At 54.9% G+C, this 22,662-nt stretch overlaps 1 long non-coding RNA gene across 2 annotated transcripts in view; it reads right to left on the bottom strand.

Annotated features, from left to right (window-relative positions):
- The window catches only part of LOC138993216 (uncharacterized), a 313,834-nt gene that overhangs the window by 265,851 nt on the left and 25,321 nt on the right, over positions 1-22,662 (bottom strand). Inside the window, exon 2 of one of the 2 annotated variants that reach the window (XR_011468251.1) lies at positions 7,659-7,748. The exons of the other annotated variant lie outside the window; for it this stretch is intronic. This is a non-coding gene — a long non-coding RNA (uncharacterized lncRNA). The remainder of the gene's footprint in view (positions 1-7,658; positions 7,749-22,662) is intronic. 2 annotated transcript variants of the gene reach the window in all.

Below are 22,662 nucleotides of genomic sequence, written 5' to 3'. Positions count from 1 at the left end.
GTGCACCATCAGAGATAAGCGTGTCTGGGGTGAGGCAGGGTAAGCATATTTTGAATTCTTAAATGAAATATGGAACTTATAACTCAGCCACACACAAAGTTCAAAGACAAGCACAAAAAGTAAACACTGGCACATATTGGGGTCCAAGACCTGAAGGATGAAGGAGACAGAACCCCCTGAAGGTACTAGAACTGGGCCAGGCAGAAGGAACATTCTAGAAACACTTAGGCACAGGACACGATACAGAGCCTCCTGCACTCAGATACAACAGAAAGGGCACCTCTAGCAGGATCCAGTCTGAACTACCCACCCCAACGTTTAAGGTCCCCACAGTCCAGGCCCGAGCCTCTCCTCCCCAGCCTGTCCCTCGGGTCACTCTGCTGAGAGGTGGATCAACCAGGTCACAGGGCCATAGAATCTGTGTTTTTGCTGGTGCCTCCACTGTCATCTCAGATCATCTACTGTCCACCCTCCCCACCCAGCCGACCTCCTTGCATCCCAGGCCTCCTGGCGCCTCCCTCCACACCTCGTGGCAAAGCCGGCTACTTCCCCGCTCTCTTTTGTATACAGCCCCTGCCTCACTCCACCCCACTGACTGTCCTGCCCAAGCCTCTATTCTGTTACCTTTAATCCGAGTCTGGCAGGTGGGTGAGGAGGAGGGGCCTTCCCCACTGAGCTGCAGGCACCTGGGGGCAGGACCGCAGCACCTGCCTCGCACCTAGTGCCTACCCCCAATGTCTGGATTAGTACAGAGCCTGGATCAGAGCAGAGCCTGAGTAAATGTGTGTTGCCGAACTAGGAGGGTGGATGGGTAAGTGGATGGCTGGATGAATGGATAGGTTTAGGGAGGCTTTCATGTCATCCTATGGAATGAATCCAAACCTTCCACTCACGCACAGCACGAGCGCAACCCCCCTCACAGACACCGTGTGCCGCCTTCTAAAACAGCCCCAGGCATCCAGAGAGGACCCTCAAGGTCCAGGTGGCGTATGTCCTAGCAGAGTGGGCAGCACCTGCAGAGACCCAGGGGAGGGAGGCGAGGTGCTCTTACCTCTCTGGGCCTAAGTCTCGTCATCTGTCATAACACAGGTGCCTGTCTACACACAATGTAACAGCAGCAGTCTCCCCCACGAATGCCCCTGTTCACTAGCAAGGACCTGAGCCTCCAGGCCGAGCTCGGGTCTCAGCGGCAGCTTCTGACCCTGCTTCACGCCTCCCCCAGCCTCACCTCTGGGAATGGCAGGCACCTTGCTTCCTGGCCCCACCAACCCAGGCTCGCCCGGACTGACCAAGGGGCCTCCTCCGCCCAGGAGCCTCCTTTCTTGCCTTGCTCATCTCTAAATTCCCAGCAGGCCCCCCACCGGGTGCTGCATGAGGAGGGGCTGGGAGGCCGACACTGAGGGAAGGTCAGGAAGGCCCTGTGCCTACACTCCAGGAATGGAACAGGCAGGGCCAGGGTCACCTCCCCTCTCCCCACTGCTGCCTGATACCCCACTCCTGTGGGTGAGGGGGCAGGGCCACGTGCCCCACACAGGCAGCTCAGGAGGCTGCTGTCAGCAGGAGCGGGGACGTGTGTCCAGGAAAGAGCAAGGAGATGCTGAGCCCTGAGCCGGACGAGCTCATCACCGGAGGCTAATGTGTACTTGCGAAGCGCTCCCAAGATGCTTAAAGACACACCAGCAATTAAAACTTAAAACAGCAAGGGTGGGAGGGGGAGGGCTGCCCACACCCATGCACCATTTCGCCATCCTCCCCAGGCTGCCCGGGCCAAAAGCTGGGCTGTCGGGGAGAGAGGTGATGGGCATTTGGCATGGACACAGGACCTTTTATCCCAGGATCTCAACACCTGGTTACTCAAGCCATCCCTGCCAAGTCACCGGGCTGTCCTCCATGGACCTAGTCACCAAGGATCACACCCAAATAAGAGGTTGCCTGCCAGAGCCACACCCAACCGGACACTTCCCTGGATAGACGGTCTCCATCCCCCACTCCCCACGGCACACGACACAAAGCGTGGCCACCAAATGCTTTATCCATCGCATCCGCTTCCCGGGGCTGCAGGAATGAGTTACCACAAGCTCTGCTGTCTTACACTTCTGGAGGGGGAAAGTCCCAAAGGCTCTCGCTGGGGGCAGCAGGGCTCCATTCCTTTCTAGAAGCTCTGCCTACAAGGATTCCGGATTCCTCGCCTTGCCAGCTTCCAGAGGCCACTCACAGTCCTTGGCTCATGGCCCCTTCCTCCCTCTTCAAAGCCAGCGATGTCCCATCTCACATCCCATCGCTCTGACCTCCTCCTTGGCCCCCATCTTCCACCTTTCAGGACCCTCGGGATGGCATGGGACCCATCGGAAATGCCAGCACAACCTCCCATTCTAAGGTCAGCCTTCAGTCCACTACAACCTAATACCTCTTCGTCACGTAACGTGTGACAGGTGCAGGTTGCAGGCATTAGCGTGTGAGCATCTATCTTTGAGGGGCCATTATTCTGCCAACCACATCCACGGCACCCCCAGAAAAGCAGGCCCCCGATAGGTACGCGCTCCGCCCCCCATCCCGGAAACAGCCCTGATCCCAGGGGTTCCTGGAACGTTCTGACCTCCTCCACATCCCAGGGATGCTCCCCCAGCCTGAGGTGCAGCGACCCCCCTGCAGGCTCACCTCACAAAGGAGGAGAGGGTGGCAAGAGACTGGCTCTGAGCAGTGGGCCTGGGCCTGGAACGCGGGTCTTCACACCAGCACACTCTCCACCACCCCACAGGGACCCCAGGGACTTGGATCGGTTCTGGGTTTGTGTGTTTCGCCCCCCCTCCCCCCCCCCCCCGGGGGTCCCTTCTGTCACAGGGCGGCCCCTGATGGGCCGGAGGAACTTGTAAGAGTTTTCACCAACTTGGTGGGGAACGTCCCAATGTTAGAAATTTTTTGCCAAATTCAATATACGTCAACTCTGAAAACGGGGGGTGGGGGTGGGAGACCAACATGCACTGAGCACTTGCTAAGTGCCAGAAGGGTCGCCCCGTCGCTGAAGTTGCCCACACACCCTGAGGGTGGGCCTGATGACTTCACTTAACCAACCGGAGGCTGGGTCTTTGAGAGATTAGTAGCATACCCCAACTCACACAGCGCCCCATCAGATCAGATCTGGCAGGCTTTCTCCCCCACTCCCAGCATGAGGCATCCCCCATCCTTGCCCACTAGGAAGCAAGCATTCCAACCCATAGGGAAGATACCTGGCCACTGTGACCATTTTATCTCCCTCCCCACCCCTAGTGCACACCCACACCCTACCCTCGGCTTCTCTGCCAGCAGGATGGGCCCTGGAGTGTCGGACCCAGAGTTCTCAGTGGGTTTCATCCTCGTCCTGTGACGAAGGAAGCTTCTTCCTCCTCGCCGGGTGCAGGGAGTGGGCGCTGCCAAGCAGAGGGCGCAGCGAGCTGTCACTGGGCACTCACCTGGAAGCCAGGCCCAACCTTTCCCCTAGATCTCGCTCTGTCCTCACTGAGCCAAAATAACCCGGAATGACGGATGCCAGTGGAGCCTGGGCAGAAGGCCCTACCACGCTGGCCAACCTTTGCTCAGCTCATCTAGACACCAAAGCAAAGCCCTGACCACAGGTGCAAAGGATCCTGGGGGATCCAGGGCAAAGGTGGAAACCCACACCTGAGTCAAGTCCCAGCTCAGCCTTGTCCAAGTTGGGTGGCCTTAGACAAGTCACTTTACCACCCTGGGCATTCATTTCCAAACACTGCACTGAGGGTTGGGGTAACACATACGGTGCAATAAGAGCCATGGTCCCTGCACTCCAGAAGATTTGAGTACCTTGAGAAGCTGACAAATGTTCACATGAGCATCCACCACGTTAGAAATTGCAGTTAATGTTGTTAAGAAAATCCCATTCAACTACCCCCCACCCAGGAGTTAATCTGGGGTTCTAGGAGGAGGTCTCTGAAGAGCCATTTACCCTGACACCAGACAATTAACCGAATTCTTTATTTGCTTAAGAACTGAAAGGAAGAGAAAAAGAAGAGCCTACACAAATGCCACTCAGTTAGGGCCGGTTAAAATGGGTGACTGCCCAGATCAACAAGCCAGGTCCCGCATTTACTTGCAAAGCAAGATGTTGCTGCCACAATTAGATGCAGATTTGCAGAGTAAAGTCCCCCATAGAGATGGAGGTGCCCCGGGAAGAGCAGGCCTAACAAAGAGTCCCATGGGGCTCTCCACCCCTCCCACCTGCAACATTCACAAGCTCATCAAAACAGAGCTTGCAAATCAGTGAGAACAGAAATTGCGGGCACCCCAAAGGAAGTGACCAAGTGACAAAACACAAACCGGCCACACACACACACACACACACACACACACACACACACAGAGGAAGAGCTGGCCAATCCCACCCAAAGGCAGAGAAAAGCAACAGAACGCCCGTTCTGTGTTGGGGTGCTTCCCCCACCACATGGCTCCACTCCCGCTGGGAGGGTTTGTTGAAGTCATTGGATTGTGAAGCCCACTCAGCAACCCCTCCTAGTGCTGTCTTTGGAGTGGCCACTGGTGAAATAGTCCTTAAAAGAAATCTGACAGACTGGAGCGAGACTCCAGAAACTCCTCATCCCCTTCTGGGGAGCTCTGCCAAGGGAGGCAGCAGAGATGCATAAAAAGGCTGCTGTGCTGTAACAGCAAAAGCAGAAGGAACTCAGAATGGCCAGCGGTGCTGACGTGGCTAATGACCACAAGGACAGTCCTACCGCAGCAGCCGCATGCACTGAGCCTGAGCTGTCCTAGGTGAGACCCCTTGGCCAATCTACCCCACCTCTCCCTCCCCACACGCCCACATAGAAAGGGCTCAAGCCCCTGCGAAGGAGAAACTACTTTACAGGGTGCCTTGCTTGTACAGGTGCGTGATGACATCTGGGAAAGCTGCTCAAAACAAGTTTTAAGAACTCTGAACGACACCGGGAAATGGTAATGACATAATGTTAAGTGAACCGAGTCAAGACACGAAACCATATGGAAGCAAGAGTAGCTATCACTGAAGGTCAGGGCTATAGGGGACATACATGTATTTTCTGCTTTTGTTTTTATTTTTTGTCTGCTTTTGTTCTATATTCTGCCTGTATTTTCCAACATTTCTACAGCTAAGCATGCTCAACAAAACATATTAAATTGCCTGTTAAATTCCTCTCGATTCGGTGACTGGGGCCTGAGCGGTGGCAGACCTGCAGGGGAGGTTCAGAGCCATTCTGCCAGGGCCCGGCCCCCTCTCACCACTAGGGCACGTGCCTCTCACAGCAGCTGCTTCCTAACAAGCCCATGACTGGACCTGGGGACAAAAGCATGGGTGGGTGCAGAAGGAACTCAACCTCTGGAAAGGACAGCAAAGTAAGTGAACTAATAGTTACCAAGCACATACTGTGTGCTGGGCACTGGATGACGAGGCAACACAGATTTAACAAGCTTTCTGCAGGGGGGCTTTGCCTGAGTCCATCAATCCCTCAGTTCTACTAATTCAAGGTCTCGGGATCTTTATACTCACCTCTGCCTCCTCTCCTGGGCCGCCATTGGCCTCAGGAACCAATTCATCCTCCTAGACTCAATTCAAGCAATTCTCCAGTGAAACAGTCCCCGGGCCACCAAGATGAACCCTTCACTCCTCCACGCTCCAGTGTGCCCTGTTCATTCTCTCATCCTAGCACCCACTAGACCAGGGGTGGGCAAACTTTTTGACTCGAGGGCCACAATGGGTTCTTAAACTGGACCGGAGGGCCGGAACAAAAGCATGGATGGAGTGTTTGTGTGAACTAATATAAATCCAAAGTAAAAATCATTACATAAAAGGGTATGGTCTTTTTTTTTTTTAGTTTCATTCATTTCAAACGGGCCGGATCTGGCCCGCGGGCCGTAGTTTGCCCACGGCTGCTCTAGACTGTGCTGAAATGACTTAATTACATGCTCTGGCTTTGCACCAGAATATGAACTCCTTCAGAGTAGAGGCCTTGTTGGCTCTTTGCTATTTGTGTGTCTCCAGAGCCAGGCAGAATGCCCAGTGCATAGTAGACAGGCAACAACCATTAGATGGCTGGGTGGAATGATGGCCAAATGAAAGGAAAGATTGGGTGGAAGGATGGCTGGGTGGAAGGCTGATTGGGTGGAAGGCTGGTTGGGTGGAAGGCTGGTTGGGTGGAAGGCTGGATAGGTATAATGCAGCACAGAAGGATGGTTTGGAGAAAAAGTATAGAAGAATGGAAGGAAGCATAGAAAGGAACATAGATGGAGGAACAGATAGAGAGAAACATGGGAGAAAGGAAACAATGGGGTGAAATCATGAGGAAGAGGTGAGGCAAGAAGCTCCCAAGCCATACAACCGCAGCAGACGGAGAAGGAAGGCTGTGCGACATGCCCGTAGTGACACCCCCAGAGTCCACATCTTGACTGCGGTTCATCAACAGCCACTCTGAACATGTTTCAGTATGAAGGGTATTCTGCAAGGAGCTTCTCTGCCCCTGAGCTTCTCTCCCCACACCAGGAAGGGGAGAAACAGCCACATGGCCAAGTGTCAAACAGGAGACTGAGCCTCAGGAGCCAGCACATCGTTGTCAATTCCTCTTGTCTACAGAGACTACCTGTCAGGAGGCATCCCACCTGGTGGAGTCTCCCCAGGACACGGCCGGAGCTCCTAAGATCCCAGAGCTCCTCTCCCTGGATGCTCCCATCTGGGTTCCCCAGCCCTCGGAAGGTGCCTTTGGGGAGCAGCAGTTCCGTCCCACACCGCACCCCAGCGCCCCCACCTGGGAACCAATGCTGCCAGGAGGAGCCCTGCTTCCGGCAGCACCAACATCCACCACCAGAACCTGCTCCTCTTCTCTTCCCCTGGCACCCAGGTCCCTTCACAGAGCTGCCCGGCGATGCCAGTAAGTCGCCCTGCCCAGGTTCGCACACACTGTTCCCCACACTCCCTCAGGCAGCACCAGCTCTCACCACTGCTGGCAGCTGCAAGCCAGTCACGGCTGCCATGAAAGGAGGAGCTTCCCAGGGTTCTATGTCACCCATCAGCTTGGACTGCGGGCATGATTCCTGGGGCTCACCACACCCACATAATACAAGCTTCAGGAGGGGAGATGACACATTTGAGGAGGGAAGCGAGAGCGATTTCCCCTCGGGGGGACTTGTGACTCAGCCTCTCTCTACTTGTAGGGACAAAGAAATAGATGATTGCCGAAGGCCTTCCAATGACCAGGTACTGCATACATGAGAGTCTTCTTTGACAACCTTTGACCTACATCGGATCACATCCATTTTACAGATAAGGAAACTGAGGCTAGGGCAGCTTACATAACTAGCAGGTCCAAGATCAACCCCAGATGACTCTACAGCTCAGATGTGACTTTGCACGGACTCTTCCAAGTCCAGCCCAGCTTCATGTCAGCTCAGCCCTGAGAGAAATCGCAAAGATGCTAAGCAGGATCCGGTGGGGAGTGGGACCTGAGGTAACAGTCCGCAGGCTAGCAGGGACCCAACCTCACAGCTCCTTACGCACTAGGGCCTGCCCTACGTTGGCCATGTAGTTATTTGGAAGTAGCCCAGGGTAATAGGAAGGAAGACAGAGATCAGAGTTTCAATTCCGACTTTGCCACTGTGTGGCCCGGAGCAGGCTGCTAACCTACATTCTGGTTCTTCAGCAAAGAGCCTGTGCCATCTGGCTGGCGTGAGCTGGTCATCCAGGAAATGTTGCTTCTTATTCTTCCTTCCAATTCCTAATAAGACAAGAACCCACACTCAGACATCCTTCATGCTCCAAGGATGCAGTTAGGGAGCTGGACAGCCACACCACCAGCTGAAATGGTCCAAAATGAGTCCTAACTGGTTTGGCTCAGTGGATAGTGCGTCGGCCTGCGGACTCAAGGGTCCCAGGTTCAATTCCGGTCAAGGGCATGTACCTTGGTTGCGGGCACATCCCCAGTTGGGGGTGTGCAAGAGGCAGCTGAACAATGTTTCTCTCTCATCAATGTTTCTAACTCTCTATCCCTCTCCCTTCCTCTCTGTAAAAAAATCAATAAAATATATATATTTTTAAAAAGAAATAGCCCAAAATGAGACGGCCCAGTCACTATAAACAAGCATGATAACACCGGGAGGGAAAAATACCCCGTTTTGCCTTCTCTTAAAAGAGCCATTAAAAAAATAAGTAAATGAAAGTGCCACCAAAACCAAATCTTGAGGTGTCATAACTAGAGCAAAAGAAAGAAACAGGAAGGAGCTCAAGGTCACAGCACCACGCTATGTTAGATTTCATTCAAAACAATACTGGCCCTAGATGGTTTGGCTCAGTGGATAGAGCATTGGCCTGCGAACTGAAGAGTCCCGGGTTCGATTCTGGTCAAGGACACATGCCCGGGTTGCTGGCTCGATCCCCATTGGGGGAGGGGGGCGTGCAGGAAGCAACGGATCACTGAGTCTCTCCCATCATTGATGCTTCTATCTCTCTCCCCCTCTCCCTTCTTCTCTGCAATCAATAAAAATATATTTTTTTAAAAAATACTGGCCACCATCTGTGGGCCAGCCACAGTTCTAGAAACCGGGACCTCACCACCACTCCCCTCAGGCTGCCCTGAAACTCTCAGCCAAAACCAGAAACCCCACTTCAACGCCTGGCTTTTTGCCAACATCCAGTACTTCTCTTCAGAAAGTGCCCATTTCAGCCCCTCCCCATCGCTCCTGCACCTGCTGCAGGTGACCTCAGGCCAGAGAGAGACCTCACGGCATCTTGCAGGTGCCCAGCTTGAGCCCTCTGGGGTTTGACACACTCAGGATGATAACCAGATCCAGAGCCCTCAGACCTGTCTCGGCTGACAGCCCTCAGAAGATTCCGAACAGTAAACTCCATCGGCTTCGCTTCTTCGATTCAAACCTACGTGTCCTCTTTCCTCACCCCGGAGTTTACCTTCATCAGAGTCCAGCATGCAAACTAATCGGTGTTGAAGACGTTCCCAAAGCACCGAAGTTTTCAATTGTAGAAAACACACACGATTAGTCTTCATTCATTCGCTCCGTAAGTATTGATGGACTGCCTACTCTGTGCCCAGCAATATAGGGGTGGAGGAGAAAGGAACTCACAAAGGGAAGAAAGCAACAAACTTCAAGTCAGAAAAAGCGGACCTCCACCCTGGTGTGTCCCTAACTCGCTGAGAGTCCCCAGGGAACATGACGACCTCCTCTTCTAGACAAGGTTATCATCAAGCGTGCACAACAGGCCGCGCGCATCTCAGCACCCCGGTTCCTAGTACGCTGCGGGCACAGGACATGCGGTCATAGTGGACGAAAGCACTCCTCAGCCTCAGTCAGTGCATCTGCCGAATGGGATGACACAAGGACGGCAGGTTCCAAGGACATGCGGGATGTGGCAGTCTCCAGCACTCCGCAGGAGCTGGGTGGGCCACTCAAGGGCTGTAACATTTCCCCCAGGGACAACTGGGAGCACAAGTCTGGGGCTCCATACTCTCCATTATGCCCCTGACTAGCTGCATGGCCTTGAACAGGTGGCTGTGTCTCTAAGCCTTCATTTCTTCATCTGGTAAATGGGCATAATGACAGTACACCTCCCTGCTAGGTTTGTGCTGGAGAGCAAATACGTTACTACAAGGAATTACTTCAGCACAGCCCGGCCTGGCACACCGAAAGTTCCTGTGAGAGTCTTCGCCAGACACCCACCCGCGCTCCTGAGTCACTCCGCACGCCAGCTAAGCCCTCCCCACGCTCTCCGTCACAGCCCTCCCCACTCCTTGCTCTGCATCTACAGTCCAGGGCAGGAATAAGGAAATTCTACCCTCCCATCCTCCTGGAAACACACAGCCCTTGTTTCCTTCTCCACTTTGGACAGAAAGGTGAACATAAGAAACACTTCCCATCTCTTTTCTAAAAGGAAAACAACAGGATAAGCAGGAATATAAAAGGCAGCTGTGGGCCCCTAGGGGGAGCCTGGGGGAGGGCGGGATCCTGGGAAATGCAGAGAGACCTTCCAAGGGGTCAACTGCCCAATTTCCTCACCCCAAGCCCCTTCCCCAGCCGCCTCCCAGACACACGCCCTTAGGGGTCCTCACTGCCCAGCCCTCCTGCTGCTTTCTCCATCCCTCCATCCAGGCGCCGAGGTCGCCGGCCCAGCGCCCTCAGGGCTCAGCGGGCAGGCTCCAGCCACAGGGACAGCGGGACGCCTCTCAATCGTCTGCTTCCTGCTGGGCTGACAGCTGCCTTCCTCAGGGAAGAAAGACTCCAGCAGCCAAGCGGCATAGGAGAGAAGAAACAAAGAAAAGCCAGAGAGAGAGAGAGAGAGAGAGAGAGAGAGAGAGAGAGAATATCTAAGAAACAAATGACCCTGAAGCAGAGAGTCTAATACAGTGAACTGAGTTCTGGGGTCAAATTCCAGACGTGCCACTTTCTAGCTGTGCCTCTGAGAACCCTCAGTTTCTTCCCCCGGGAAATGGGTACCAGGGCAGCGCCCAATGCCAATACACAGATGCTCCCGCACAGCAACACTGGTGGGTTTTCAAGGTCATGTCAAGATGTTCACAAAATAGCAAAGACACGGGAGACCTGTGGGCTGTGGGGACACGAGGCCCAGCCTTTTCCCGGGACCGGCCTGGCGGCCCCGCCCGGCCTGCTCAATCTGCCCATGCTGCTTTCCTATAAGTCAGCTCCGACTCCAGTTAAACTCTCCGATTCTGGATCTCAAGGGACACCGCTGATCCTGCCAGGCAGTTGGGACGGGAGTGTAAAAAAGTCGGGGTATAAGAGGTCGGGGGGGGGGAGGGGGAGGGGCGGCCAGTGGCAGAGAGGGTCAAATGCCAATCCAGGTCCCACAAAGAACTCCCTATTGAGGACAGGGCTGCCTGGTGACTCAGAAGCCGCACTTCGGGGCAATGACTCAGCGCCCCAGCAGAGCAGGGCAGGCCAGCGCCCCAGAGTTGCCTCCAGAAAAAGGGGGTCCCGTGCCAGGAGGGCCTGGACAGAGTCAGCCCCCAGGAATGCCCCCCGCCCACCCACCTGTGCCCACTGCTGGCAACTCATGCAGCTGGCATCCCGGCCATGCGGCCACGTGATCGGGCTGTCACTGTGCCAGGGTAAACAGGCGGGAGCAGGAGCGCTCTTCCCGGCCTGGGGTGAGGTCATGCCGGGAGGGGGCTGGGACCAGAGGAAATGGCCAGAATGCCAGCACGCTGGTTTCTGGGGCTGGGGAGCCAGAGGCCAGAAAGAGAAAGGACCAAAATGACCTCTCAGGACAGAGAAGGGCAAGGCAGGGCAGAGGCACGCCCCTGGGGACCAGGAGGAAGCTGGGGCTTAAACTACTCAGTGGGCATTCAGTATTCAGATACTTCATTTGCATCTCCCCCTCCCCCCCCCCCACCTTCCCCACCCGTTTCCTCCCTTCTGGTCCTCTGTGTTGCCTCTCCATCCATCTAGCATCTCTCCCTCTCTCTCTCTCATACTCTCTCGATCACAGCCACCTGCCCAGCATTCAGGACCACTCGACACCCCTACAAGCCTCTGCCAGGAGCCCCCTCAGATCCCTTAGCCCCTTTCAGGCTCCCAGCAACCTCCCTGGGGTTGGGCACTGCACCAGCACTTCACAGATTAACTCCTTCAGGTAGATCCTGTTCTGATTCCCTAGGTCACAGAGGAGAAAGCTGAGGCCCAGAGAGGTCGCTGTCACGCTGAAGATCACACAGCTGGATTCAAAACCAGACGGGCCAGCACCAGGGTCCATTCACTGACCACTAAACATCACTGACTATCTGTCCCCAAGCTTCCAAGCAGCGGGGGGGAGGGGGGGATGTCCTGAGCAGAGTTCGGATGACGCATCCAAGGGCCCACGCTTACTCAGGCCCATTTCCCTCCCTCGGGCTGCTGGGCTCAAAGCCCGGGCCACAGGCCGCAGAGTTAGTGCAATGCAGTCCCATGATGCCTCCCGGCTCTACCTAGAAGCTGCAGACCTGCTCTCTCCCACTGCAGGCACTGAGGCTCCTTATGGCACTGATACCCAGCAAACACAATTCAGCAATCACCGCCGTGACCAGCCCCAAGAATGCCAACACCAGAAGCCAAGCCTGCTTCCCCAGCGCCTCTGAGCCTGGGCAAGGGCATGGGCATGGGCATGGGCGACCCCAAATCCCAAATGATCCACCAGTGGGGACCTGGCTCTGGGTGGTCCTTGCGAAGCGCTGGCTGGGCTACAGTTGTAGCACTTGGGGACCCAGATGAGCCCTCACCCAAGTGACTTGGCGAACCTCCCCTGCCGGAGGGCAAAAGTGGACTTCATCACAGCCCAGGTCTGGGCCGGAGTCACTTGATGGGTTCCTGCGCTGAAGCCAGTCCACAGAAGCTCGGGGGCCAGAGCACAAAGACCCCTTGTCCCGACCGCACGCCTGCACGGAGGAACCTCGGCCCAGCACGCCTGGTCACCCGACTCAGAATGAATGGCGTCTCCGGTCTGTCTCCTTATTGGTCCAAATTCACCCCCTCGAAGGGCCGAGAAGAAACGACTCCTGCCACTTACCACTGAGACCGTCCCCCCCAGGCCTGCCTCCTTTCACGGGAGATGAGAGAGGTCACGTCCAGAGAACCCATCTGCTATGGCTTAGACCCCCATGCACTGAATGTCCATCACGTGTCGGGTCCTGGGCTGGCGCTGTCATACATGATCTCACCTGACTCCAACCAGAAGCCCACAAGGTGCGCCCTACTATCTCTGTGGGCAACGAGGACCATGGAGGGGTCGTACGGGGTTCAGTAACCAGGTCACAGGGCTGGGGACTGAGTCTGATGAGCAACTCAGGACCATCCAGCTCTGTGGCCCTCCCTCCTCCCACACAAGCACAGTGCGTCCCACAGAAAGGGGGAAACCACCACGGAAGGGTGTCCACCCCCAAATGCGTCAACTGGACAGACACTTACAGGGGAGGCGACCTGGACAAATAAGTCAGGGAATTATTCACCACACCCTTATTCACCCCTCACCCCAACAGGCGTTTTACATTTCAAACCTTCAGGAGAGATTTCTCCCCTCGTGTTTGGAATTCCCTCAATTCCTTCTACATTCTTTCGGTCACAGCATTTCCTTAATTTAAGAGAAAGGGACTATGACCCACCGGTGAGTCTACACACCAGAGGCCAAAGGACAAAATTCACATGTCCACCTCCCATTGCTCAATCCCATGTGCAGACACGAATCACGTGCTTTGAAAACTGCCATGAGCTCCACAGACGTCAGGCGAACTGATTATCCTTTTTAAAAAATACGTTTGTATTGATTTCAGAGAGGAAGGGAGAGAAAGATAGAAACAGGGAGAGAGAGAAACATCAGTGATGAGAGAGAACCATTGACCAGCTGCCTCCTGCACGCCCCACACTGGGGATCGAGCCCGCAACCTGGGGCATATGCCCAGACTGGGAATCGAACTGTGACCTCCTGGTTCCTAGGTCGACACCCAACCACTGAGCCACACCAGCTGGCTGAACGGATTATTCTTCTTATCTGCACAGCTGGCTCTGCCCGGGTGCGCCTCATTGCTGTGCATGCGGGACACACCAGTGCTTCCCAACCTATACACACGTCAGCTGGTGATCTCCCTTGGAGTCCCTGAACCAGGGGCAAGGACATCATCACCTAAAACACAAAGATGACCGCTTCCCCCCACCCCCAGGGACGTATGGTCTGAGTTCAAGTGAAGCTTCCAATGTTGTATCAGGGAAACCACAGAGACTATAATACAAGTCTTTCAGGAAATGTCTCTTTTTTTTAACATATGTTTATTGATTTCAGAGAGGAAGGGAAAGGGAGAGACAGAAACATCAGTGATGAGAATCACGGGGGATGGAGCCCACAACCTGGGTACGTGCCCCAAACGGGAATAGAACCTCGACCTCCTGGTTCATAGGTCAACGCTCAACCACGGAGCCATGCCAGCTGGTAGGAAATGTCTCCTTTTCAGAGCCGAAGTGCTGCTCCCCAGGTAGCTCTGTGAACTGGATGTCAGGCCACCAGGTTCTCTCCGAGGGCGCCACCCTTGGCCTGCTTCCCCTTTAAGGAAGTGTGCGGACCCTGACAGCCCGCGCAGCCCTGCGAGCCCCTGGCCCACACGCCCACATGCACACACATGTGCACCCACACAGGCGCACACACAGTCTTCCTCCCTGCTTGCTTTTCACTGTCCCTGTCTCTCCTCGCATCCCCTTTCACCTGCCTGGCCTGCGCAGCCTGGAGCCTGATAACAGATGCCTCCTAGGGAAGGCAGGGCCCTGGAAGTTTTGTCCGATTCTATCTTTATCTGATTGAAGACCAGTCTTTCCACCTCCGGGAACACCTGGTTCTGAAAACTGGGCCAGAATGCAAGTTCTGCCTTATCCTAAATCCACCCCAAGGATGCAGGCCTCGGAGGGCCCCTGGGGCCTTTCCACCTATGGCTTACTCCCAGTCCGTCCCCAGTCTGCCCTGACCCCACGCACTACAGAGAGGATAAAGGTCTTCTGAGGTCTAAGGAACAGACAGGACCCAGCGTGGCCGCCGCCGTGGCCCAGCCCTGCCGGGCTAAAACCACTCAGGGTCTCCAGGCCGCAGCAGTTATCTGCCGCCTGCTCTCCAATTCCCTTTCCCCTGGTCCTTGGCAACCTCCTAAGACTCAGTGGTTGGCAAACTGCGGCTCGGCAAACCGCGGCTCTCGAGCCACATGCGGCTCTTTGGCCCCTTGAGTGTGGCTCTTCCACAAAATACCGACTTCTGCGCATGGGCCACGAAGTTTCAATCGCACTGTACGTGCACGCCCGCACGTGGTATTTTGTGGAAGAGCCAAACTCAAGGGGCCAAAGAGCCGCATGTGGCTCGCGAGCCGCGGTTTGCCGACCATGGTCCTAAGTGATCACACACCTCCTGTCAATCAGGGCTGGTCCAGGACATGATGGCCAACCAGTGGCAATCTCCTTCCTGGTCATTCAGCGTCTCCCACAGGGGCCCCTGGGACCTGACCCCCAGCTGTGTCTCCAGCCCCACTCCCTGCAGAATGACCCACACCCACACACTGGACTAGGACCTCGCTCTCCTCCTCACGTCCCAACATCGCAGAGGTCCTTTCCACACCCACCTCATGCCACCTCCCCCGCCAGGCTGTGCCACCCCCAGGGGCCCACCACCATGTCCCGGTGGGCCCATGGGCAACCTCTCCGTACCACAATCCTCTCGTTCGCAAAACAGAAGTAGCTCACAGGCTACTGAGAGAATCAAGTGAGGCCATGGATTTGTTTCTACTTCTACTTAAATAAACTTGGGTTTTTTAGAATACTTACAGATTTTACAGAAAAATTGTGACTATATTACAGAGAATTCCCAGGTAATCTACACCCCAGTTCCCCTACTGTTGTCATCTTCGATTAATTTGGTGCATTTCTAACCAATAATACACCATTACCGACACATCACGATGAGCTGAAGTCCGCACTTGATTCAGTGCCTTTGTCTTCTCCTAGTGGCCTTTGAGTTGCCGCGTCTCCTTCGGCTCCTCTTAGCTCTGGCAGCTCGCAGACCTGGTTTCTGGTGACTTTGACAGTTTTGTGGAGTGCGTTCTGGCATTTTGTAAACGGCTCACAGGTGGGATGTGTACAACCGTGTTAATAGTACATCCTGTTGATACGATGTGATCTGTGGTTTTCCTGCCAAAAACCCATGACCCCAGTCTAGTCATGAGAAGGTCCTGATTTTTTTTCATCCTCACTGGAGGATATTTTTCCCACTGATTTTTAGAGAGAGTGGAAGGAGGGAAGGAGGGGGAGTGAGAGAAAAACAGTGACGCGAGACACACAGATGGGTTGCCTCCCTCCTGCACTCGGCCCCAATGGAGGCTCGGGGGATGGAACCTGCAGGAGGTACTATGTGCCCTTGACCAGGAATCGAACCCGTGACCCTTCAGTCCGAGGGCTGACACTCTAACCACTGAGCAAAACCCACCATGTTGAGAAGGTCATGATTTTTTTAATTAAATGTGTGACAGATAATACATTCACTCTGATTCAAAATTCAAATGACACCCAAAGACACATACATCAAAGTCACCCGCCTGCCCCTTCCCCCCCTCTACCTTGTCTCTCCCCAACACACAGGTTACTGGTGTTTCCTTACAGAACGTGGGCAAATAGAAATGCTTCCCATCCACACGCACACGCTTTGTACACAAAAGATGACACGCTGTGCTCACTAGTCTACACTTTGCATTTTTCTCAATACATCCTGAGACCTGTTCACGTGCGCACAGCAATTCCTTCTTCTTTTCCACACTTAGTCCACGGGGCGAGGAGGGGCCCTCACGGATTGACCCCAGTCTTCGGCTCGCAGCCACGTGAGTGGCTCTAAATCCTTTACTGCTGTAAAAAAAAATGTGACTGTGACTGCCCTTCACACAGATTCCTGCAGGCAGGGAAATACCTGGGCGTGAGACCGCTGGGCCAAAGAGCACATCTACCTGTAGTTTAGAGAGAGAAGGCCAAGTGTCTTCCCAAAATTCTGTACCAACTTGCATTCCCTTCCAGACATGTTTGTCCGCAGCTCTCTCAACAACAGAGCACATCACCGACGTGCACGCTGTACGACCTCACTAGGGGAGAGTGGCATTGCCGGTTTGCAGTTCCCCTTTCTGACTGGGCAGCTCATCTTCTGTTTACGTGCTGTTCGGGGTTCCTTTTCTGTGCAAGGGATGCTTGACGCACGCATATTAGCAGCCCCCTTAGCTGTGGGCCAGGCTCTGTGCGTGCTGCCTGGACACACATGGGCTGGAGTCAGGGAAAGGGAGCCAGCAGCCGGGGAAGCATGCAGTGAGAATGCACAGGTAGGAACCTGAACTCTCGGAAAGTAGTAAAAAGGTGAAGGGATTAAGAAGTACAAATGGGGCCCTAGCCCGTGTGGGTCAGGGCTTAGAGCGTCAGCCCTTGGACTGAAGGGCCGTGGGTTCGATTCCGGTCAGGGACATGCACCTCGGTCACAGGCTCAACCCCTGGCTCCCTTCCATTCTCTCTAAAAATCAGTGGAAAAAAATATCCTCGGGTGAGGATTAAAAGAAGAAAGAAGTACAAATTGGAAGTCACAAAACAGTCACGGGAATGTAACATGTAGCGCGGGGACCACAGTCAACAATATTGCAATAACCATGTGTGGCACCCGGTGGGCACTAGACTTATTTGGGGGGGCGGGGGGGTCACGTCCTAAGTTATACGAATGTCTAACCACTGTGCTGTCCACCTGAAGCAAATACAATACTGAATGTCAACGGAAATTGAAAATTTAAAAATAGTTTTAATTTTAAATGAAGACCTTGAACTGCTAAGGGGAGGAGAGGGGAGGGGAGGGGAGGGGAGGAGAGGAGGGGGAAGGGAGGAGAGGGGAGGGGAAGGGAGGGAAAGGAGGAGAGGGGAAGGGATGGGAGGGGAGGAGGGAAGGAGGAGAGGGGAGGGGAGGGGAGGGGAGGGGAGGGGAGGGGAGGGGAGGAGGGAAGAAGGAGGAGAGGGGAGGGGAGGGGAGGGGAGGGGAGGGGAAGGGAGGAGGGGGGAGGGAGGAGAGGGGAGGGGAGGGAGGAGAGGGGAGGGGAAGGGAGGAAAGGAGGAGAGGGGAAGGGAGGGGAGGGGAAGGGAAGGGAAGGGAAGGCTGTGGCTAGTCTTGCTGAAGGTTTCGAGTCTCGAAGGCAGGACTCAAAAAAGCCTCTGAGTATTGTCTGTAACTCAGAGACATGGGCGGAGAGGTCCTCACTGGGAAGGAGCCCACTGAGGTCAAGGTTCCCAGGAGACCCAAGGGAACGGAACGGGAAACAGTGGGGTCTCTTTAAAGGGCAAGTAAGAACTTGGGCAGCACAGCATGGGCGCCCACCAAGGCCTCGAACACCAAGGGCAGAGCGGGGTCCTCTAGTGTGAGTGCAGGGCAACCTTCCGATCGCATTTTCTTCTGGACATTTACAGACACTGAGACCAGTTACTTCGTCTGCTTTCAGTTCACTGGCTCTTAAAGCTTCAATCGCCTAAAGAGCCTTTTTTAAAATACATTTTTATTGATTTCAGAGAGGAAGGGAGAAGGAGAGAGAGATACAAACATCAATGAGAGAGAATCATTCATCGGCTGCCTCCTGCACACCCCACACTGGGGATCGAGCCCAAAACCCAGGCCTGTGCCCTGACCAGGAATCGAACCGTGAACTCCAGGTTCATAGGTCAATGCTCAACCACTGAGCCACGCTGGCTGGGCGAACCCCCTGAAGAGTCTTCAAAAAGCGCTCTTTCCAGAGTGGGGTGGGGGCGCGTGCTGGACAAAGGCCCCAGCTGGGTGGTTCCCCTGGGCGTCTCTGAGAAAGGCCCACCCGCCCCCATGCTGACAGGGCCAGAGTGGCCCTGCCTGGGCCCCCAGGGAGAGCCGGGCTTGGCCGAGGCTCGGGTTGGCTGGGAGGGTGAAGCAGCTCCCGCAAACCGGAGTGCGTCCCTTCCGCAGTGTTGCTCTGGATTGAAAAGCGCTGGTGCCAGAGAGATGTCCACTCGGAGCTCTCTCCCGCTCAGGCATCCGTGCCAGGCCTGGAGGCTACGGATGGGGAAACAGAACGCAGTGTTCTGCAAACAGCTCAGGTGTACCAAGAATCCTTCCCAAGACCAGAGGTAACCCGGGCAGTGCGTCTGCATATCTGCCGTATGATCCACGCTCCTGCCAGCTTCCAGAGACCTCCGGGTCAGGTCACATGCCACATCAGTAGGTGGCAGATGGCCATGTTGAGTCTGCTATAGGCATGCACAGGGTCCAGGGTGAGCGTTCCTGAATTTCTAGACTCAAACAATACCTCTGTCCCTCCCTTCCTCTTCCTACCACCTTTATACCTGGCCTAGGCTCTCAAATGCTTCTAAACCTCCTCCTCCTCCTCTCTGCCTTCACCCTCTCACTTCTAACCCAGCCAGCCCACCAAAGAGATAACCTTATCTGGAGGCTTGCCTGCTCAAAAGCCCTGAGGTGCCTCTTTTCCTTTAAGACTCCAGGCCATACCCTTCGCTCAGGCTACTGACTCCATGTCTCAAGTCACCAGCCTGACACACCCCTCCAAGCTCAGTCCCCACTGGCCCTCACTCTGACCATCAGCTCCAAGCAATGGATCTAGCTCAGCATCTACAATGAACCTTTTACTTTGGGCCCCGGTGCCATCCCCGCTCACAACACATATCCTCCCCCACACTCTAGTCAATTCCAATCCCAGATCCTTCAAGAAAGCTTTTCCCAGTACTGCAGGCAACACCCCGCACCAACAGAGCACCTTCTAGGTTCCAGGCACTGTGCCAGGCACGGGGCTGCATATAAAACACAGGTTCATCAACAAGAAATCAGTCTAGTGGATGAGACAGATATTCTGCTGCAAAAGGATGAGAATGGCTCTGACTGCCTGCATCTGGAAGTCAGGGAGGACTTCCTGGGGGAGGTGACGGCTGAGTTGCATCGTTAAGAACCAAAGGGAATTACAAGGTGCAGGAGGGTCATGTGGCCTGTGGAAGCTTGGGAGGAGGTGAGCTGAGTTGGGAAGGCCTGGTGGGCAAAGGAGAAAGGGAAACAAGCAGCATGTGCAGCATGAGCACCAAAGAGCCGTCTCAGATAGCAGTCCTCGGCTCCCTCCCGCTACTTCACACTTACTATTCCAGACCCCGCGCCGCCCCGCAGGAGGCTGCAATCAGGACTGCATTCCCTGGGCAGCCTTCCTATCTGCAGGGTCACCACATTCAGCTAACGCAGTGGTTCTCAACCTTCTGGCCCTTTAAATGCAGTTCCTCATGTTGTGACCCAACCATAAAATTATTTTCGTTGCTACTTCATAACTGTAATGTTGCTACTGTTATGAATCGTAATGTAAATATCTGATATGCAGGATGGTCTTAGGCGACCCCTGTGAAAGGGTCGTTCGACCGCCAAAGGGGTCGCGACCCACAGGTTGAGAACTGCTGAGCTAACACATGCAAATAGATCCTTTGAAAAATGCAGACAGGCATCCATCAGGGACAGATGACCTTGGGGGGGTCAAGGGCACATATCTGGGTTGCAAGGTCTTTCCCTGGCCCTGGTCAGGGTATGTGCGGGAGGCAACCAATCAATCGATGTGTCTCTCACACATTGATGTTTCTCTCTCTCTCCCATTCCCTTCCTCCTTTTCTCTCTTTAAAAAAAATCAATGGAAAAAAAATACCCTCTGGTGAGGAATAAAAAAAATAAAGTGAAAAGATCTGGATCCCACCGGGATAGCCACCGCAGGTAAGGTGCTTGGCCTTTTGCCTTCAATTCTGACCTCCTGTCAAATGGGGCCAGTGCATCTGCCTCCACCTCCTCTTGGCCAATGAGATGGATAAGACCTAACTCTGAATTGAAAGGGAATTTACTGAGCACGTGTTCGGTGCCAGGCACCGTGCCTCCCTCCCAACAGCCCTGGGATGGATACCGTTCCCATTTCACAGGAGTGGAGACGAGGAACGATGTGAAGCACTTTGCCCCAAACCATCCGTTCCCAGAGCAAGCTTCGGGGGTACCAAGGTGAGGAAGAGGATTCCTACCCCCAGAAGGTTTTCAGACGACCTGGTCACAGTGGCAGAACCAGCAGCTGCAGAGCCCCAGCCCTCCCTCCTCACTTGCTCTCCCACTCCAAACGGATCCGGATCCAGGACCCATGAGCGTGCCCTCCCCTGGCCCTGGGGCACCCTGTGAGAACCAGCTCACCCAGAGGGACGAGGCCACAGCTTGGCCTGACGGGGTGGGGGACCAGCTGGCTGCCCTGTCTTCTGTGTTGGCCTGCTCTGCCAGGCACAGCCCGGGGCGGGGGGGGGGGGGGGGTAGTGGAGGGGGAGTCCCCATGGCCAGGGCTACCCTCCCAAGGCGTGGCCCACAGAGCAAGTGCACGACCTCTGCCCCTTTGGAGCCGTTCTCTCGGCATCCCGCACTATTTTAAGGTCTTTCTGAGATCCAAACAGGGCTCGGTGCTCACCAGGGACAGTGTGTGCAAGTTTTCCACTGGAAAGTATGTCGGTGCTGTAACTCACAGCCTGACTTTACAATGGGATCTGATTAGCAAGAGGCCCAGCATATCCTCTTTGGAGACGTACCGCTCCTCTCTCTTTCCTGTCATTCAGGGCTGGCGGGCACAGGGCACGTAGACCAGGCAACTGCCTCATCCAGGGGGGGGTTGGGGGAGAAGGACCTTTCCCTCCCCTGGGCTGGCTCAGGGGTCCCAGCCCTCATCCTCCAGGGCCTCTGAACACAGCCACGGAAAGCCATTAGCCTGCTGGTAGGGTCGGTATTTAAATACATCTGCTCCAACCCTCCCACTAGCTTCCCACTCCCTTCCAAACAAAGCCCGAAGGCCCCATGCGGTGTGGCCCCCTCCCTGGCCTGTTCACTCCTGTCCAGCCACATTCACTTCTCACTCTCTGGTTGTTCTCCTGTTACCTCCTCCCCCAACCCCAATCCGGGCTCCGCCCTTCTCCACCTCACTCGGGGGCCCAGTATACAGGCCAATGGGCTCCATCAGTGGCCCCTGATGTCCTGGCACCAGCAGGAGGTCAGAGTGCAAAAGGAGGAAGAGTTCAGGTAGAAATTAGGGGACTCTCTCCAGGCAGCAGGGGCTGGTTCCCTCCACGCTACAGCCCTGCCAGGCGCTGCTCTTCCACCCCCTCCCAGGGCCGGGCCTGCATGATGGCCCATGTTGGCTCCTTAACCCACCCACACCTCTCTCCATGGCCCTTTCACTATACCCTCCTCAGCTGAGCCATTGGGACCCTGATTCATCCAACCACCTCATGACTGACCTGGGAGTTTCTTGTGTTCCGTTCCCCCAGCCACCCCCTGATTCATTCCTCTGGACCCCTGCCCCCTACAAGACCTCTCTCTCTGTTTTATTTTTCTCCAGAGTACCAACTACTGCCTAACATAGTCTAACTCCCTCCTCCTCCAGCAGAGCATAAACTTTGTTTCATTTGCTCTCACGTTCCCAGTGCCGAGGGCAAGGCCATATGACTGATCTATACTTATTGAATAAATCTGTGAACAGGTGTTAACAGATGGGCTCATTCGCTATGGCCATCGCAGAACCAACAAGCACTTACTGAGTGCCCACTGCATGCCAGGTCCTCTTCTAGATGCTGGGAATGTACAGAGGCCAACACAACCGCACGCAAGCCCCCAAGCAAAGGAGCGTCTTCCGATTCTGGCCTATCAGCCCACCCTGCCTCGGCGGGTCCGTGTCCTGACCCGCAGCCTAAATATTGCTGTGGATGAAGGAACTGGGCGCACACGCTCCGCTCTCTGACTGTACATTCCTCCTGGTGTCTGAACGTATGCTACCGCTCTCTCAGGCCCTCTGCGCCTCCACTAACCAGCTGGCTTCCGATGTTGGCAAACAAACACGGGGGATCAGGTGAGTGGAAGTGGGCGCTTCGATGACTCTGTGCCCTGTGCTGGCTTCTAATGAGGACCAGAGGCAACAGGGTTTCATAAGCGTGGGGAGCTGCAATGGGAAAAGCCTGGGAGGGGGTTAGGCCGGTGATGTGCCAGGACTCTGCCGGTTACCATATACAGAATGGGTTGTAAGGGGGCTGCCGCAGAAGCAGAGGGACCAGTGACGCAGACGCTGCATATGG

This window comes from Myotis yumanensis, unplaced genomic scaffold (assembly GCF_028538775.1).
Source record: "Myotis yumanensis isolate MYYU_CA2020_CCGP unplaced genomic scaffold, mMyoYum1.0.hap1 SCAF_15, whole genome shotgun sequence".
NCBI lineage: Eukaryota > Metazoa > Chordata > Mammalia > Chiroptera > Vespertilionidae > Myotis > Myotis yumanensis.
Note: the sequence above shows the minus strand (reverse complement) of the source record. Positions and strands in the feature narration are given on the sequence as shown.